This window comes from Phaethon lepturus, unplaced genomic scaffold (assembly GCF_000687285.1).
Source record: "Phaethon lepturus isolate BGI_N335 unplaced genomic scaffold, ASM68728v1 scaffold1894, whole genome shotgun sequence".
Taxonomy (NCBI): Eukaryota; Metazoa; Chordata; class Aves; order Phaethontiformes; family Phaethontidae; genus Phaethon; species Phaethon lepturus.
The window spans coordinates 152,556-166,471 of NW_010533749.1; the positions used below are offsets into that span (position 1 = coordinate 152,556).

The following is a 13,916-nucleotide window of genomic DNA, read 5'->3' on the forward strand; positions in this document are numbered from 1 at the left end:
ACTGGCATCCTACACAGTTTCTGTCCTTTGTGCAATGAGATGGGTTTGGTTGTACGAGGCCTGGCTCACTGGTACACTGTTACCAGGTACTTGACTTGCTATACACTGTTTACACAAATCCTGATCATTATGTAGGGAGTGAAGTTGCATACACCACCATAACTGCTGCTCAGTTATTGCTACGCTGCATTGTAGCTGAGGCTTGAGGGGAAGAGGCATTTTTCTGACACGTACACTAAACACTGTTATTTCAGAATAGTCCCACCCCAGATTTGTCATTGGCAAAGTTTACTTTAGCAATAGATTAGTTGATTGGCGATTGCTAGCAGATGCAAACTTTTTATTAAGCTGTATTCTTTTTACATTAGGAGTACAACAAGACTGTCCGTTAATAAATTTTCTAGCCTAACTTTTTCCAGACCATCAGATGCTTAGTTTTAACATTTCACCATTACACACAATTACATACACAATATATCAAATTTTACATAGGCATATGAGCAAAGCCTTCTACCTACGCACAACAAAATAGAAATAGAAAGCAGGGAATTGCATTTTAAAGACTTAGCTTGAAAATTCTTAGATCTGTATGCAGGTAAGTGTAGTAAACCAACCACATGTAGTCCAAACATGCCAACAAATGGGAGCAGCTGAACTCACATGAACAGCCCTTTACACACAAGTAACAATTAACAGGACAACACAGTTTCATATTTCACCAAAGCAAACACAGCGTCAGTGCTAAGATGAAACTATGCAACATCTATTAGGATGCATATTCTTAAATATTTTTAGAATTAATTATTTGAGGCTCAACTTTCCAGATTTCACAGAAAAGACAAACCAATGAAAGAAATAAATTTGTAAATGCAAGTACATGATACTGCTTAAGAAATCTGTAACGGTGTCTGGAACATGATACTGACATTCCCCTCACATTGACCTATTGCTCTCAAACTTAATAGAAATATATATACACATACTGACACACACAGCATTTTATCATTTACCATTTTTTAAGGAAATGAGGAATTAAATTGGGGCATAAAGTGTCCCAATACATAGTGTGTTTGCTATATTGTATGTGTCCATACAGTAGGACATAGTGTATTTGCTCTAAACACATTCCTCCATAGATCGCAATCCAGATTCTCCATTCCTTAAAAATGCAAAAAAAACAGATAAGTCATACAAAGTAATTATGTGTGTGTAAGCGCATATTTTTCCTGTTTTCTTAGCATCTTGAAAGCCTTTCTGTGTTCTAAGAGCTCACTGGCATGGAGGAAGGCCTATGGGAACCTATTTGTCAGCATTTGTGTAAACCCTGAAAGCTCCTAGCAAGATCACCGTTCAGAAGACAGAGGTGCATTGTGCACCACTTTGCAAGATACTAAGATTCACTCATATGCACTGGTAGCTGAAAGTTATCACGGGCAAATAAATACATGCTGGTCCATTTATTGTCTCAGAGGCCACCTTACAAACCTTCCTCATTAAAAGCAAACAACACACCACTTAAATAATAACTGAAAAATCACAGCCAAGGATTTTTTGTTAGGCTCTTTTGGTTTTAATTTTAGCTTTGTCTATATACATCAACTTTCATTCCAAGTTTTTACTTAAATATGTCCATTCTAACAGAAAATTGGGATTTTTTTTCTCCTGCCTCTCAAAAATTTATGTGCCATCAAGAAATAAGACAGTGCAGTGGCCACAGAAAACACAGCATAAAATAAACAGAAAAAAACCTTCCTGTTCCATACATGTCCCTAACACAGGAAAGTCAAAATAAATCAGCTTAGCAACAAACCAAAAGATTTCTGTTGTCCTCACGGTCCTTACAAGGACCACTACATTTTGTACATCAGTTGACTAGGCTATACACTGAACAGGATTTGACAAAATTTTCAATGTTGACTCGTTTACAGCCATTGTCTATGACGCAGAGCGCGGTAGATAATTCAAATGCAGTTATGGCGATTACCAATACAAAATAACAAACAATAACTTCCCTCCCACCATCACTACATCAGAATGTATATCTCCAACATTTCTTTAATATTAATAGCCAGTAACGGAAGATATTTCAATTTTCAAATTCACTTAAATGTTTAACTGACCTACTACAAAATTATGTTCCTTAATTATTTCAGAAATTATGTGTTTCTGAATATTTGTCTTTCGGGGAAACACATCCTAATTAAAAATTAGACCATGGGTTATTAAGATCTTTACAATGCACCAAAAATCAGATCAACTTTATAATTAGCTTAAAACTGTTGCTTGCAAAACAAAAATTTTGTCACGTGCTCTTGCCATGGAAAGAATTGCGATACATCCTTGCTGCAAGAAGAGCAACATTTCGATCTTTGCTGTCCATCCCTATAGCTTCCTCTCCTCGCACACGAGCGGGGCTACTGACAGCCATCTCCAGCACTGCTGGGTCAGGCTACATCTAAAGGCGGAAGGCTGGCCTCCACCTTCCCTTGAGAAAAGGCAGCGAGGATGGATGATCTTTTGCTGCTGTGGTTTGCATAAAACAAGAGGCAGGTATGCCACATTTTAAGAACACTTCCTATAGGTCATCCAGCCTAGTTAGTCATAATATAGAGTAAATATTTAGAGTATCTATTTCTTTTTTTGTGTCTTCAGTGAGCTTGGTAATAGGAGAAAATTGAAAGAAAAAAGAAAAAAAGACCCAAACCCTCACAAAACCACAACTAATAGATCTTATTGAAATGGGCCTTATGAGCAATTCTGTAGTGCAAAATGGGGAGTTTCTAAACCTTTCCATATAGTAGCTTATTGGCTGCAATATAATTTTTACTTTGCTATTACATAGTCTTTTCTATCTCTCTTAACTAGTACCATTCCACTTCTACTTGTCTACTGATCTATACCCTAAAGGATAAATGATTTCTACCTCTTTAAAATTAGACAGTAAAATACACACACTGCAAGGCTCAGTAAGAAGACCAGGGGAAATTTGTTGGATGCTTGCTGTGCTGTGCAGACTTCAAGCAACTGAAGCAGGTATGGTTGTGTTCAAGACTAAGCAACTAGGGACATCTGAATCTGGGCTTTGGTGAATTGAATCCTCATGTAGATAGTACTATTTCACTCTCCAGATTAAACATTACCGTAATTTAGAAAAAGATGCCACTATGATTAGAGTCCCTACCTGAGTCAGTTTCTACAGGTTCAAGATGAACATGTCCTCAAAGCATGCAGTCTATAATTATATTTTCATCCAAAAAATGGATCTCCCGGTGCCATGATAGATTCATAAGCTAAGTTGTCTTTAAACAAAAACTTCCTATGTCAATCAACTGTATACATTAGGAGAAATTTAATTTCATTCACAATGCATGAAATTAACTTAATTTCTCATCCACCAATTTCAGTGGAAATAACAGCAATATGTACTTAGCTGGATGAGCACCTTGTGGAATTGCGCTGGGTGTCACATGCCCGTTAAGGCAGTTGGATATATAGATTGTATATAGTCTGCTTTTGATGACGCATCTCATAACAGCATCAGAATGGCTAGTCCATATAACCTGTAACCCTACAGTTAAAACCACCTTTAAATTATGCCTGGCAGCCACACGCTTGCACGTCCTCATGTTTTTACAAGTACTCCCATCACTTCAGCTTTTAAATAGGCTGGGAATATTTCCTAAACTTTCAGTATCTTTATTTGGAAAACACTACACAATGGAAAAAGAAGTTACATCACATCTTATTACAGCTTTCATCACTTTATCCATTCTTCATTGTTGATCTAATGTTCATCTGAAAGATGTTTTCAACTACGCTTACCTACATATACACACACAGTAAAATTGTATTTAAATTCTACGTGGTCATTACATGAAGTTACACAAAGCTGGAGCACTCTCACTAAACCCAGAGGATTTATATAAATACATACATTTAGATAGTGGCCATCAAGACACCTGACTTTATGAGATATAAACATCTACAAAACAAACACTACCCTACTCAGTATGGCCAGCCACTCCATTGAAAGCATAAGCACGAAGCGCCCAATAATCACAATGGATACAATATCCAAATTATTCTCAACAGGGGAAAACTGTCATACAAACAGAGGAATACAGGAGAGTAGCTCAAACAAGCATTCAGGACTCCACTTTAATCAGCACCACCACTATCAGTAAAATATGCGTCAGCATTCACGTGAAATACTTGGTAAAGACATGAACATAACTGACTGTCAACTCTGCCTATAAAACCAAAGGAACTTGAATGCTTCAGTTTTACTAACAGTGGTTTGTTTTGCACACTGCATGCAAATAGAATTAGATGTAGCTCCATTGTATCTCCAGACAGCAAGAAAACCCCTTGCAACTCAAAACACAGTGAACGCTCTTACTCTAGGTATTTCACAGGCTTTCTAATGAAATGACACTCAAGTATTTTCCTACTTTAATACTCCATAGGCAAAGTAAACACAGGTAAAATACTTTTTTCAAGTTCAGGAGAGCGGAATCTATTTGCTGACAAAAGAACAAGGGAAGAGATAGACTGAATTCTAACCAACCTCTTACATAGGTACAGCGACGTACAGAGCTTGAAGATTTCCAGCGCACCAGTCATCTATAAAGTTATAAAGCATTAAAAGCTCAGCTGAGGTCAGCAAAAGGAGACATCGCAAAACAGCAAACAGAAAAAATGAAAGTTAACAACAGAAAGAAAAAAGTCACATGAATTATGGAGCTCCTTCTCAAAACCCCAAAACATGAACTCAAGTTGTGCTACAAGCTGAACTTGTATGTTGACAGTAACTTAATATCTTGTGTTCATCTTTCATTACACTTGATTTTGTAGTTTCAGCTCACAAAAGATGACAAGATCCGCTCAGTTTCTGCCTAAAGCAAGTGCTGACAAACTTTGCTGGAAAATAACCGTATATTAGTATTAATAGCATGCTGAAATATAGCACCAGAAATTTTAAGTTACAAGCATAAAGCAGAAAGTTTACAAACAATGCCATTCCAAAATAAAGCTAAAATGTGATCTGCAATCTACCATTCTTGTACAGGTGCAAGTGCAATAAAATATATATGCATCACAAATTTAAATTAAAACCCTGTGTACTAAGAAAAAAGTCAATGCAATTTTATTCCTCATGTTTACACTCAGGTTTAAAAAGCTTTTGCATGTCATATGAATTTCCTAAGATTCATGAGTGACTTCACTGAAGTCAGAAGGGGTTCACTTACCAACCTGATGCACATCATTGTAAGCCCTCTTCCCAGAGGATATAGCTCCACACAAAGCAGCTGCTGCCCATAACATCTAGGTTGCCCAAAGACCTGGAGATCCACTAGCCTTTATTACTCCAACGGACACCCTGTTCTAGGGAGGACCAGTTAGGAAAAACATATACAAAATAGATCACATCGTTATTTTTTAAGCAGTTTCCTTCGCAACTACTTTAAGAGGTGCTTTTGAGGGAAAGTACTGAAGCAATTCTCATATGAACAGTATGTGAAATTTTTGTAACTGAACATATTTTTATTTTGAAGAGGGGTAAGAAAGGACAATGCTATTCCTCAGTGATAGAAGACTAAAACTTTTCTGCACTGTCACAGCAGCGTTTTGATTCTTTGCCATGCATCTATAGAGTATCAGCAAATGGATAGCACAAACCATTGATTCCACACTAGGTTACTGCAGTTTTCATTGTTAACATATTTAGTTTTCCCCTCTAGTAGTAGAGGTTCTACCTCACATCTATGCACTTTATGCAGAGCATTGTATTGATTACTCAACCATATTCAAGCTATTATCATTAGTATTTTAGAAAGTATGTGAAGGTTTCCAAGTTCTAAAACCTATTACTGCCTCCTCCTACGGAATCTTGTCCAACAAAAAGCCAAATACAGAAGAATATTGAAATTAGCTGTGAACTGTATAATCCCATTGTTCAATTTCATGGCATTTAAGACACTACCTTCCCCTCCTCACAAGTCTAGATGTTAATCCATGCTGTAACCTGATTTAATTTTCCAGATGACAGGATGGGAACATGCTACAATGGCATATTAGTGTAACTATGCTGCTCTTTTACTCTCAACATTTCTTACATCATGAAGTGAAGAGTTTTGCTTTTAAGAGAGGCGTGCTTAATTACTTCTAAAAATAGTGCAACTCAAACTGGTCTGTATTTGAAGTGAATGGAAATTATAAAACCAGGGAATTTCTTCCAAAAAATTATCAGAAAATACCTCCCACAGTTAATCACACAAACCAAATACATACTAACCTGATTCTTCTGATAAAAGTCAGCCAATTTAATCCATACTGGCTACAAATCATTCAGATACACTAGTCCCAAACTGAAAAATACAGTGAAAATTACTTTGTTTTTCCTCCCTAACTAAATTATTAAAGTCATTCACTTCTTTAAGGTCTTTATAGCTGCAATCCCTCTAAAATGAAATGGAATTTCATTCAGAGCACAACTAAAAAGTAACGTAAACTTCTTTCCAAACCTCTGCAAACTCCTTGGTGTCCTGTATTCAGTACAGCCGAACACTTCTGCTTTCCCCTTAAACTGCTGCAGACTTAGCATGCAGATAACATCTCGGAGTGGGGGAAGAAGGGGAGGAGGGAAAAAGGCAGGGGGGTCAGAGGTGGTAGAGAAAATGTGGGAGAAAACAGTTCTGGCAGAAAATATGTATGGAACAAAAATTATGTTTTTCTGGATGTGAAGCTTTAAGAAGAAAATATTAAACTCTTAAAGTACTCCTTATTCTAAAAGTGTACAAGTAAGAAAACAACCCAAGATGTAAAACAAAATTCTGTAAGAATGTCTTGCAAACTATATTAAAAAAAAGGACACAAAAAAAACCTGCCAGCACCACAATGCATGCCCATTGAAGTTACCCCAAAATATCAATATGCATAGTAAGCATACATAGCAGGTTCAATATTAAAAAATACTACCTACATAGGTGTAATGTGCAATGAAACTATTCACCTAGCAGATCACATTTCAAACTAATACTCCATTTCTAGGATACAGTCCGCATCTTTGTGACAAGCTAGGCATAAATAAGTGGACACTGACCTATCCTTCTCAGTACTGAAGTTTTTGTGAATGATGTACAATCACCAGTTGAGTGAATCACCAAGTACTATATGCATCAGCTGCTGTTCAAATGACTCTGTTGACATTAAAGCCATAAAAAAAAGACTTGCAAGTTTGCCTCCCTCTCTTAACAGAACATTTGGAAGTCTGCCCTCTAAGTACCAAAAACCTCACTGGTAACATGAAAATGCTTTTCACAATAGTTACTCTAGACACAGAATATAAGGTTTGCCATTCACACATGAAATACTGTTCAGAGTTCAGTAAAATCATCCAAAAGCAGGAAAGACTGAGAGCAAAGGCAATATAAAATATACATCATAGGAAACAGGAAGGAAGAAAACCAGACAGATTAAGCAAATCAGTATGATTTCCATAATTGTTTCACATCAAGAGCCGGAGGGGCAGCAAGGAACAAAACTTTCCTAGGCAGTGTTCAGCAATACCTCACATATTTTTTAAAAAACCCTTCTAAAATAAAGCAGGTTAAGCTACAACTTCCTCACGGATTTCTCCTTAAGGCTATACACAGTTTTCCAGAATAAAGAGAATTATCTTTAAAACTCAAATGATTCTGCACGATACAGAGAGGTAATAGCCCTAACAATCCAAGAATTGGCAAAAGTTGTCAAAGTTGCCCTTATGTTTTAGTACACCAGAGGTGGCTGGGTTCCCAACTGACCTCCTCACATCGGTTTTCCAGTGCATGCATTAGTCCATCAGCAACTATGACCCATTCAGAGCAAACCTTAAATATGAGACTTTCACTGCTTCTAGCATCCAAACCAACCTTCCATCTAAAGGGGTCTTGGTTAAATACATTTTACAATCCTGTTAAAAAACTGAAGTACAATTAAGTGTAAAATAGAAACAACACTCGCTTCTTGGATAAGATGACAGGAAAAACACTCATTGTTTTTCACAGAAAGAAGAGGCTACGTGATCTTCCTCTTAGCAAGTCTTAATCAGTTATTTGGTGTCATGTCAAGTTGTTGAACCGTCCAGCTTTCCACTTAAAAGGCATTTAGCATCACATGGACACTCCACTACAGAAATGTAGTAGAGTCAAGAATGGTATTTCCAGTTTCCTCTGGCACAGTTACAACTCTGAAAGAATCTTTTGTTTCAATACTATTTGAAGATCTAAAGTATCATGAAATGAACAGATGCTGAAGAATTAAAAAAAACCCACCAACACTGAAGTTAGCTCTGATCCAAATGTTAATGCAAACACAACCGCAAAAACTGAAGAGTCTATTCAGTTTATATTTTATTTCAAATCTCTTCTGTATTACGCAGTCAGTCATCTCTCTTCCAAGGAATAAGATCAGCTCTTCCCATCCACAGCATTAAGCTGTAATAGGAGCAGATCAAGAAGCACTGGATGGAATGAATTGAAAATGCATGTGTCAGTCACGATCTGATAAATGATAAAGGATACTGGCAAAGTTACACATCAGACTACATTAGGCCCTTTTATAAGGTAACATGTTCTGTCATGGAGGACAGGGAGGTGGTTAGAGACAGCCAGCATGGCTTCACCAAGGGCAAGTCCTGCCTGACCAACCTAGTGGCCTTCTATAATGGAGTGACCACATCAGTGGACAAGGGAAGAGCTACAGATGTCATCTATCTGGACTTCTGTAAGGCCTTCGACACGGTCCCCCACAACATCCTTCTCTCCAAGTTGGAGAGAGATGGATTTGATCGGTAGACTGTTCGATGGATGAGGAATTGGTTGGATGGTCGCACCCAGAGGGTAGTGGTCAACAGCTCAATGTCCAGATGGAGATCGGTGACGAGTGGTGTCCCTCAGGGGTCCATATTGGGACCAGTAGTCTTTAATATCGTCATCAATGACATAGACAGTGGGATCGAGGGCACCCTCAGCAAGTTTGCAGATGACACCAAGCTGAGTGGTGCCACTGACACACCTGAGTGACGGGATGCCAAGGAATGGGCCCATGTGAACCTCATGAGGTTCAACAAGGCCAAGGGCAGGGTCCTGCACCTGGGTCAGGGCAGCCCCCAGTATCAGTACAGGCTGTGGGATGAAGGGATCAAGAGCAGCCCTGCCAAGAAGGACTTGGGAAGTACTGGTGGATGAAAAGCTGGACATGAGCCAGCAATGGGCACTCACAGCCCAGATCAACAGTCTCCTCGGCTGCAGCCAAAGCAGCGTGGCCAGCAGGTCAAGGGAGGCAATTCTGCCCCTCTACTCCGCTGTGGTGAGACCTCACCTGCAGTGCTGCATCCAGCTCTGGAGCCCTCAGCACAGGAAAGACATAGACCTGCTGGAGAGGGTCCAGAGAAGGCTACAAAAATGATCAGAAGGATAGAACACCTCTCCTGTGAGGACAGGCTGAGAGTTGGGGTTCTTCAGCCTGAAGAAGAGAAGGCTCCAGGGAGACCTTATAGGAGCATTCCAGTACTTAAATGGGGCCTATAGGAAAGATGGGGACAGACTTTTTAGCAGGGCCTGTAGCAACAGGAAAAGGGGTAATGGTTTTAAACTAAAAAAGGGTAGACAAACTAGATAGAAGCAAGAAATTTTTCACAATGAGTGTGGTGAAACCCTGGCCCAGGTTGCCCAGAGAGGTAGTAGATGCCCCATTCCTGGAAATATCCCAGGTCAGGTAGGATGGGGCTCTGAGCAACCTGATCTAGTTGAAGATGTCCTTGCTCACCGCAGGGGGGTTGGACTAGGTGACCTTTAAAAGGCACCTTCCCACTCAAACCATTCTATGATTCTATGACTATGATCTTCAACTGTCATTATTTACTCTCTTGGATTCTTATATGGAATGGTGCCAGACTTAATCCAAACTTTACCAATTCTTTTAGTAGAAGTTGTGAAACAGTTGTGTTGCAAGCACAGAGTGTTCAATGTATGAAATAGGGTTGGAGAATCACGTCTATACTAAGTCCTTAACTCCTTTTGTTTCATTCATACCAAGAAAACAGTTTAAAAAAACAGTTGTATAACAGTACAGATTAATTTCTCTTCTACTAACATTCTAAACTGTAAGAATAGGGAGACATGAGAAAGCATAAGATGCCTTCAGTGATCATAAAACTCAGAATTATTTCTTTACAAAGAACAGCAAAAAAAACTTTTAGTCCAGATTAATTTTTAAACTAATGATACTGATATAACTAAAACTGGACCTATAAAAAGGGGATGCATAGGATAGAGTTAAAGTTAAAATAACAGAGATCAAAAACAGAAGACAAAAGAATACATTCAAGTCTTGTTTGTTACATGTTTCTCCCACCTTCATTTGACGTCTTCAGATGTTTTATATGCAATGCTTAATTAGACTGGTGATACCTCAAGTCCACATTAAAGCATGGTTGATGAATCTTTTGAGTTTGCTTTACTATGCACTTAAGGGGATATTTCTCTTCATAACCATCTGTTCTTCAATCAACCCAGAAATTTAGTATTACTGGAAATCTAAGCCAAACTCCAGGAGGCCTGCAAGGAGCAAATTTTGAATGGATTATGGGGTTTAGTTCTTTCCCCCCCCCCGTAATTTCAGTCAGCAAATTATACATCAGCTAAAACTTGCAAAAAATACAATTAGGTAACATCCTACTTCAATGTTCAAGAAATCCACAAAGACTGGCTTACAAAATTAAACACGAAGTGTTTTGAAACATTTTACAGACTGCCTGTAATAATGATACAGAAGAGTTTAAATGTAGAAGTTGAATAGGAACACCTACTTTAAGTAGGCTTTTTTTTGTTTTAGTAATTTTTAAAATTTATTTGTGTTTTATCAGTATATTTTTTTCTCATAACCTTTTCACCACTCTATTAATTTAATAGAGATATGTTTCAAGTGCTCAGGCCATGAATACTGAATTTGTTTCTCTCCTGCCTCTTTGTATTTATATTCTGAGACAACAGAGTTGCCTGGTGACAGCCCCTTCACTTCAACAGCAGCTGGCAAGCCCTCCTTGTCCTAAAAATATGAAAGAAATAGTTAACCAATATTTCATACTATGATTTAAATGTGACAACCTGGAAGTGCCAATACCACAGGGTAAGATGTACAAGATAAGATTTTTCTTAAGTCTCAGAAGCAATAAAAGAAGAAAAATAAACAGACCTTCATCACATGTAGCTAGCATGCAGCACAAAATAATCCAGAGCTAGTGCATCACCTAGAGTTTAACAATACCAGACACAAGTGGTGAGTGTGTAAATCTGCCAATTTAACTTATATTTCCAGAATGCAAATTCCCAAGTTATGCAAGATAAGACCAAAGCAAATAGAGTTTTGACACTTTTATAACAAACAGCCACTCTCTTTAATACTTACAAGACATGTATTTCAAATTGCTTATGAATGTCTATCTGCTTTCCTAAGATCACTACTTCTGCTGAAGGTTCAAGCATATGTAGCCCAAAACAATGTATTTAAACTAGCTTTTTACAGCAAAAATAAAAGATTTACATTTGATAAAATGAGAGTTTATAGCAAACTTAATTCATACCTAACATTGGCATATTAATAAGCACCTCTATTCAAAAAAATCCTTATTCAATTAAGAAAAATTTTTACATAATGTCACATTTTCTACTTTCCTGTGTCAACCAGATAATTTTTAACTACGTTTTTTGTTTTGAAGAAAGCCAGAAATAACATTTTAATGTTATATTGCTTTTTAGAAATATTATATTACAAGGAACTCATGTAAAACCACAATGTGGCCATGGCATTCAATCAACTACATTACAAAACCTAAAGGAATTGCTAATGAAAACAAACAGTATTTTCCTACATACTGCCAGGCTTTTCACTACTAGAAAATACCTTGAGTTTTATAAACATTTTCCAAACTGCTTTATTTTCACCATTTTTGGTGTTAGTTTTAACGATATTATGGCCATTTTAATTTGCTAATAATCTATATTTTCCATGTATTACAGAACAGTTTACAGTCATCTAACTTTTTTTATCTCTTTCCAAAACTCACCAACCATAATAAATTCAGACAGACATATTATTAGGCAAATACATACAAGTACTGCAGAAATATATTCATTGTTATATGGACCGTCACATTCCAGGTTTAATCTGAACTGACTCAAAAAGCACTTGGAACAAAAGTGTTCTAGCCAACCATAAGTTCTTGAAGTGTACTAAAAAAGAAAAAAAGAAAAACAAACAACCCAACTCTTCAGTGATTGTATAATTGCCTAAACTACACAGAGAATACCTTCTTTGTTAAATATGCAAGGCGAACACTGATTTCTAAGCCTCAAGCTATGTAACTTTATCATGTTTAAAACTCTGACCTTACTTTCATACTCTCAATACTGATAAGTCTCAAACTGCTTTCAGTTTCAAAGTTATCATGTGTTACTTTAGTAGAGTACCACCAGCTCCCAATGACGCTGCTCTGCATTATTAATCTGCACAAATACCTCTTATGGGAATCAACCTGCATAGCAATACAAGATTTTACAGGAAACAAGCTCTTCAGAATGATTTTGGGGTTTGATGGCTTGAAAATTTCTATTATTGCATCTCTGTTTATTACAGGATGCTTTAGTTATTCAAATGGCATTGAAACAGGAAACAAAAAGACTCTATCAAAGATGAAATTGTGACACAGGAAACTGAAAATTCCATTCTTAATTCTATTGTTTTCTTTAGTGGAGATGTTAACTTAAATACTTTTTGGAGTGTATAGTAAAAGATATCCTATCTATCACACCAATGAATCTGATTCATGTATGTTTCATTATCAATTAAGAACACCCAAACCTAGCTGCCATTTTTGGTGAGACATTACTATAGAGTTGTGGTTTCTGCAACAATGTACACATCCTTAGAGCTTCATGCTTAAAGCATTTACAAGCACAGAAATCTATGGTATTAAATTATCGTAGCTGACCCATAGTTGGTGTGACCAGCAGTCACCAACTCACTCCTACGTTTTAAGGCATACAAGATCATATATGAAATATAGCAATAATTATTTTGTTGATACAGAATCACAGAATCATTAAGGCTGGAAAAGACCTTTAAGATCATCAAGTCCAACCATCAACCCAACACCACCATGCCCACTAAACCATGTCCCAAAGTGCCATGTCTACATGTTTTTTGAACACTTCCAGCGATGGTTACTCCGCCTCCGCCCTGGGCAGCCTGTTCTGATGCTTGACCACTCTCTCAGTAAAGAAATTCTTCCTAATATCCAGTCTAAACCTCCTCTGGTGCAACTTGAAGCCATTTCCTCTCATCCTGTCACTTGTTACTTGGGAGAAGAGATCAACACCCACTTCACAACCCCCTTTCAGGTAGCTGTATGAGAGCGATAAAGTCTCCCCTCAGCCTCCTCTTCTCCAGAAGATACACTTCAGAACTTAGCCTGAACCCTTCAGTACCCAATTTCACCTTTTTCTTTCAGCATGAACATGCTCATCTCAACTTATCAGTCATATCAGTACTGACCATTCTATCAAAATGGTAATGAAAATTCCTAAGGGCCAGTGTAGCTGGAAGCAAGTTAAAAAAAAATAAATCAGAGTGTGGTTCAGTGAGCCTCAACATAGGCTGCAGCATCACTGAGGTCTCATGAAAGCCTACAAACTGAAGCATTAAATGAGAGAAAAGTTTGTAAAAATAGGAAAAGCATTCAGAATACTTTCCTGCAAAAAGTTTCTGTGGAGTCAGATGTGTTGATGACAGAAGTTCAACTTCTTGAACAGTATTCAAAACTTAGTGAGGGTGGGGGGAAAGAGGACCTAACATGGAAAGGAAAAATACACCTC

General features: G+C 37.5%; 1 protein-coding gene across 1 annotated transcript in view; it reads right to left on the bottom strand.

The window, feature by feature from the left end:
- Positions 1-13,916, bottom strand: part of DENND1A (DENN/MADD domain containing 1A) — a gene marked incomplete at both ends in the record, with an annotated part of 171,623 nt that overhangs the window by 139,995 nt on the left and 17,712 nt on the right. The gene's annotated exons all lie outside the window — the stretch shown is intronic.